This window comes from Sorex fumeus, unplaced genomic scaffold, assembly GCF_029834395.1.
Source record: "Sorex fumeus unplaced genomic scaffold, SorFum_2.1 ptg000265l, whole genome shotgun sequence".
NCBI classification, from domain to species: Eukaryota; Metazoa; Chordata; class Mammalia; order Eulipotyphla; family Soricidae; genus Sorex; species Sorex fumeus.
The window spans coordinates 33,647,112-33,653,475 of record NW_026606322.1 but is presented as its reverse complement, the minus strand read 5'-3'; the positions used below and the strand labels follow the sequence as shown (position 1 = coordinate 33,653,475).

The 6,364-nt window shown below is 36.4% G+C and overlaps 1 non-coding gene across 1 annotated transcript; it reads left to right on the top strand.

Moving 5' to 3' along the window:
* The first annotated feature begins 3,635 nt into the window (after positions 1-3,635).
* On the top strand, positions 3,636-3,742 carry LOC130018760 (U6 spliceosomal RNA). Its single transcript, XR_008791632.1, has one exon. It is a non-coding gene; the product is annotated as a U6 spliceosomal RNA (small nuclear RNA).
* Positions 3,743-6,364: the final 2,622 nt, after the last annotated feature.

The following is a 6,364-nucleotide window of genomic DNA, read 5'->3' as shown; positions in this document are numbered from 1 at the left end:
CTTGGGTGTTAGTCTCCTATTGTGTTACTTTATGTTCCCCAGATGAATGCAATCTTTCTATGTCTATCCCTTTCTTTCTGGCTCATTTCTCTTACTTTTTTGCTATGATAATTTGTGAATGAAGCCCTGACTTGGTTTTGTTGCTATATATCTACCCTATTTCTAAGCACTTAGTCGTGCTTAGAAATAAGCAAGATACTGGGGTTTTAATGTTGCTGCTGTTGATCTAATAGCATGACTATATGGCCACTGATTTGGAGTTTCACAATATAGTCAGATTGACAATTCTACAAGTAATAGTCTCCAATCTTGGATTCTGCCTTTGGTACTGTGTAAGAGTGCTTCTACAGTACAGTCAATTTTCTCTGCTATTCCTTATCTAATACTAACAATGGTGTTTGTAACAATCTATGGGGTGTTTACAACATGGAGTATCATTTACTTTCTACTCAACCCATCTAAATCTATATGTACTTTGCACAGATAATAACAAATTGTCATACAGTCCCCACTTTCATAAAATATATATTTAATACTCTTCTCAAATAAATTTTTTTTCCATTCTACTGTTCACACGATTTATAACTTCCACTTCTTCATAAACACTACTGTCCACATATCCTTCTTTACTTTATTCTTACATCATAATTTCATATCTAGATTATGAAAATTGTCTTTCACCTAACCAACTCTGTCTACTCTCAAACTGCTGTTTGAAAATATTTCTAAAATGAAAATGAGGCAGTTTCACTGGCATAGTATTATAACAAAGCATTGTCTGCTTTCACTTATCATTTCCTCAGCATTAAAGGTGAACTTCTGGCAAGTGCCTCCCATTATTGCTCATTCCTTAACAAGCACCTTGCGTTTCAGACATCCTGATTTCTTCATGCTGCCAAGAGAAACGCTATTCTATTCATTAGATTTCTAACTTAAAGCATCATTTGCTGCAATCATTCAAATTTATTTCAACATTCTATGTGGTTCTATTAAGGTGTTCTGGTTAAAGAAATGGACATTTTGAATTCTCTGTAGTTCACGTACAATTTACATTCACTTGGCAGAAAGGGTGCATGTAGACAATCATGTTTAATATTTACTGTGAGCAATACTGATCCAAATAACTTGAAAAAAATTTCAATTTTTAAATTCTAAAAAGTATGTAGTGAAGTCATTGTAACATTCTGATAATCCAAATGTTAGAGTGATTAGCATTTATCTTTCATACAGAAGCATTCTAAATATTTCACACATATAAACTCCTTTTAATCATCTCAGTCAGTGATGAGGTAACTGTGAAATTACACTTCACTCTGGAATAGATCCTTGAAAAACACATGTGCAGTTAGTGCACAAGACTTTGTTTATGAATGCTATATATTTAACAGCCTAAGAATATATGTTTGGATCCCCCAGTATTTTATGCCTATGCCTCAAACTGACAGTTTCCTCATTGATTTTGTCCCTTCATGTCCCATATGCAGAGTCCTATCTCACTGTGATTTTTCACAAATTCTGTCCTTTAAAGTCCTTCAAATTTCGAGGTCCTATGGACTTCACTGTCCATAATTCCAATGTCCCTTGACATCCTGTCTTACCAATGGCCCTAAACTCTGTCACTAATACTTTGACCTACCTCTCCCCACTATTCCTCGCTTCTCTCTGGTGCTTTGACTTTCCTTGATTCTCTAACCATACACATTTGGTTGAAAATTACTCTTTTCCTGCCATCTGCCAGCACATATGTGAGGGGTCAAAAAGAAGCTGCCCTCTGTTCTGGGCACAAGTGTGGGATCACAGAGATAGTTACCTGACCTGTGTGGCCCTTTAAGTGTTCTTTTGCTCAACCTCTAGTAATTTTCATTATCTATCTGATTGGACACACCTCATGTAGGTGAGATTTAACATGGCCAATTATAGATTATTTGGTACCCCTACCCTACCCCCTACCCCTCCACTCAATCCATTGCAATAATATCAGTCTTTTCATTTTAAATTACAAAGGAAGAAACTAAGGTACTCAGAAAATATGGTCTCAAGTTATGCAGCTAAAAAGCCAAAGAACAAATCTATATCTCAACAGCCTGATGGTAACTTATTTCTGTGTATTTCATCACTCAGCAACATTGCTTGGAAAGAGAAAACAATGTGTAAAATGGAAGCTAAACCTGCTGTCTATATAATTGGTATTTGAGACCCTTAATACCAAATGAAATTTCCCAGAATACCATTTTTTAAAATACATATAAAATATAGTGCAGTCATCAGAAATGCCAAGCCAAAAAACTGAACCCTGAAGATCAGGCCAGGCTGAAAATCAGCCAAGAAATGGACAACGGAATATTCCAGAGTTTGTGTCTGTGGGTCAGAGAGAGCCGTTGAGGTAAAGTATGGTCAAAGCTTACAGGTTGGGACATGGATCACCAAGGGAAGAACAGGGCAAGAAACACAGGAAAAATTCCATATGAATGAGGAATCAGGAGAGGTACTGTTTCATTTTTAAGCTGCCAGAATTAGCTAGGCATGAGTTTTGATAGGACCACGGGAAATGAGGATTAGGGTTCCAGGAAATATTGTAGGTTTACACAGGGGTAATATTGGACTTTTCCTGATTGATTTCAAAGAAAGCTCCTTTTATTTTTGTTTGTTTGTTTGAAGTGCTTCTCTGGTGCACAATTTCCCAGAATCAGGCAGGGATAATATGGTGGCAGTGAAGGATCTATTTCTTTAGCATGTTCCTTAGGGAACTCCTAGATAGTCTATTTTGAATCTAGAGGCAAATAGATATCATTCGAAGAAAATCTCTGCTTCTAAAAGCTCTAAAACTTAAGCAAGTGAATAACCTTTTTTTTACAGTGAGGCAATAATAAAAGAGCTCCTCTTACAGAATTGGATAAAGAGATAAGATTCCTCAAAGGGGCAGTTATAATCATTGTTTTAATGAGCAAAACTTTATTTAAGCATTTACATTTTTCATGCTACCTTTTCCTTTAGCAAAAATCCAGCTAAATATCTATGTCTGTCATGATTTTTTATTATATTTCTAGCCAGCAAGAAAGAGTAAGTATGCTGACATCTTAAAGCAAAATGAGGTGGCAGAGAATCAGAGATCCTGCACTAGAATCAAATGGAAAGTTGGGCATCATGAAGAATCAAAAATAAGATTCTCCCTTAATATTTGTGGTCAATTCCATGTTTTGCCCACTTTTTAAGCCTCTTCTTGAGAAAGGTCCACATGGGGGCTACACTCTGAGAAGCATCTCCGTGATCCACCCCCAACTCCTCCAAACAACTCCAGTCCTTCTGCATTCCGTCTCTCCCAACTCAACATGGATGGAGTGGTTTCATTTTTCTAATCAAATACTAACTAATGTGTTACAGTTAAAGAGGAGGGACTAGAAATTAAATATCTCTTCTCCTTTTTTTTTCTCACAACTGAAACTGTCAGGTTTTTAGAGCAGTTGTTTCCCAAGTGTGTCAATGTGTTCATGAATGAGAATAAACCAGTAAGGTGTGTCAATAAATTGTTGATAACTTATTTGGAGTTATATTCAATTTATACGAACAATGTAAATTCATTTCATTATTTTTACATGTATATTTTACATGTATATTTTTATATTTTACATGTATATGTGCTCGCTTCGGCAGCACATATACTAAAATTGGAATGATACAGAAAAGATTAGCATGGCCCCTGCACAAGGATGACACGCAAATTCGTGAAGTGTTCCATATTTTTGCTGAGAAGCGTGCTGGAGTGGTAGCACAGCGGTAGGGCGTTTGCCTTGCATGCAGCCAGCCTGGCTGAGCCAGGTTTGATTCCTCCACCCCTTTCAGAGAGCCTGGCACGCTACCGAGAGTATTCAGTATGCCAAACATAGTAACAAGAAGTCTCACAATGTTACTGGGCCCGCTAGAGCAAAACAATGGGAGGACAGTATTTGTTTCTTTTTGTTTGTATTTTTAATAGTTTGTATTTTTAATAGTCCATTAAAATCATAGCACATACTCCAATAACCACGAAAGACTGAGAAAATTTTTAAAAAATTCACTGCTGAACTATCTGCCCTTAATTTTTCTCTAACCCTTTATTCTGTTTCAGACTATATTAGCACAACAATTTTTTTTTGTATTTTGTGGATCTTGAAGTTTGGTTTATTAATCAAATGTTTATAATTAAATAGTAGTGATAGTGCTAGTTGCAACTCATCCTTTGACTAAATCAAAAATTTTGCATTCTCAGAGTATGGCAGAAATATAATTAATCTTTCTCTCAATACATATTGCAGTTCTTGTGTTTTGTTACTTTCATTAGTTATTTATCTCTGTTTTGCTAGTACAAGCAACAACAGTATTATTAGTGAAGATTCATCAAGATGACCTCTAACAAACATAAATCAGTGTTTCTTTCAGATATAGTTTCAGAGTCCCAGAGTGAGAGTATTAATTCATACTTTCCAATGTCAGCTGCAGTAAATGTCAAATTGCCTTAAAAATATTTGCACTCATGTATTGTTTATCTACTTCGTATGAGCGTCAATGACACTACATAGTTGCCAGAACTGCATGTACTTCAATGTGCTAATTTTTGTCAATCTAGTGGGTGTGACTGACATCTCTTTGCAGTTTTAATTGGAATTTCCCTGATTACAAAAGAAGTTGAAATGTTTTCATGTCAGAATGAGCCATTTAATTTATCTGTTTTGCAAAGTAGCAGCTAGAATTATGAGTTATTCGTCTTTTTCATAGACATTTATAGAACTTCTTTACATAGTATCTTTGCTAATGTGATGCTCATTTTATATGTTCTTGGGTTTTAGTCTCCTATTTTGTTACATTATGTTCCCCAGATGAATGCAATCTTTCTATGTCTATCCCTTTCTTTCTGAGTCATTTAGCTTAACATGTTACTTTCCATGTAGTACTACTTGTATGTAAATTTCGTGACTTCATCTTTTTGAACAGCTACATAGTTCTCCATTGTGTAAATGTATCAAAGTTTCTTTAACCAGCCATCTGTTCTCTGGCACTCAGGTTTTTTCCAGATTCTGGCTATTGTAAAGAGTGCTGCAATGAACAGACAATTGGAGATGTCACTTCGACTATACTTTTTTGCCTCTCTGGGATATATTCCCAGGAGTGGTATTGCTGGATCAAATGGGAGCTAAATTTCTAATTTTTTTGAGAATCATCCATACTGTTTTCCAAAAGGGCTGAACCAGTCGACATTCCCACCAACAGTGAAGGAGTGTCCCTTTCTCACCACATCCGAGGCCAGCACCGGTTGCTTTTGTTTTTGTGGATATGGGCCAGTCTCTGTGGTGTGGAATGATATCTCATTGTGGTTTTGATCTGCATCTCCCTGATGATTAATTATGTGGAGCATTTTCTCATGTGCCTTTTAGCCATTCGGATTTCTTCCTTGTGAAAGTTTCTATTCATTTTATCGTCCCATTTTTGATGGGGTTGAATGTTTTCTTTTTGTGGAGTTCAACCAGTACTTTGTATATCCTTGATATTAACCCCTTATTGGATCTGTATTTAGTGAATATCCTTTCCCATTCTGTAGACTGTCTTTGTATTTTGGTCACTGTTTCTTTTGGGTGCAGAAGCTTCTTAGTTTAAGATAGTCCCATTTTTTATATCTCTGTTTTCACTTGGTTGGTCAGCCGTGTGACATTTTTGAAGACACCATTAGCTTCTATGTCATGGAGGGTTTTGCCAACTTTTTCCTCAATGTACCTTATGCATTCCGGTCTGATGTTGAGGTCTTTAATCCACTTTGATCTTACTTTTGTACATGGAGTTCGGCAGAGATCTGAGCCCACTTTTTTGCATGCAGCCATCCAGTTTTGCCAGCACAATTTGGTAAAAGATTTTCCCTGCTCCACTTCACTTTTCTTGCCCCCTTATCAAAGATTAGATGCTTGTATGCTTGCGGGGAGATGTCAGTATATTCAACGCTGTTCCATTGGTCTACAGCTCTGCCTTTGTTCCAGTACCATGCTGTTTTAAGTATTACTGCTTTGAAGTCGAGTTTGAAGTTTGGGAGGTTGACCACGCCCATTTTCTTTATCCCAAGAATTGCTTTAGCTATTCGTGGGGGCTTATTTTTCCATATGAATTTCAGGAGTGTTTGCTCCATATCATTGAAGAATATCATGGGTATTCTAATAGGGATCGCATTGAATTTATACAGTGCTTTGGGAATTGTTGCCATTTTGACAATGTTAATTCTCCTGATCCATGAACAGGGGATATTTTTCCATTTCCTCGTATCCTCTTTTATTTCCTGAAGTAGCGTTGTGTAGTCTTCTTTGTACAGATCCTTTACTTCCTTGATTAAGGTGATTACTAGGTA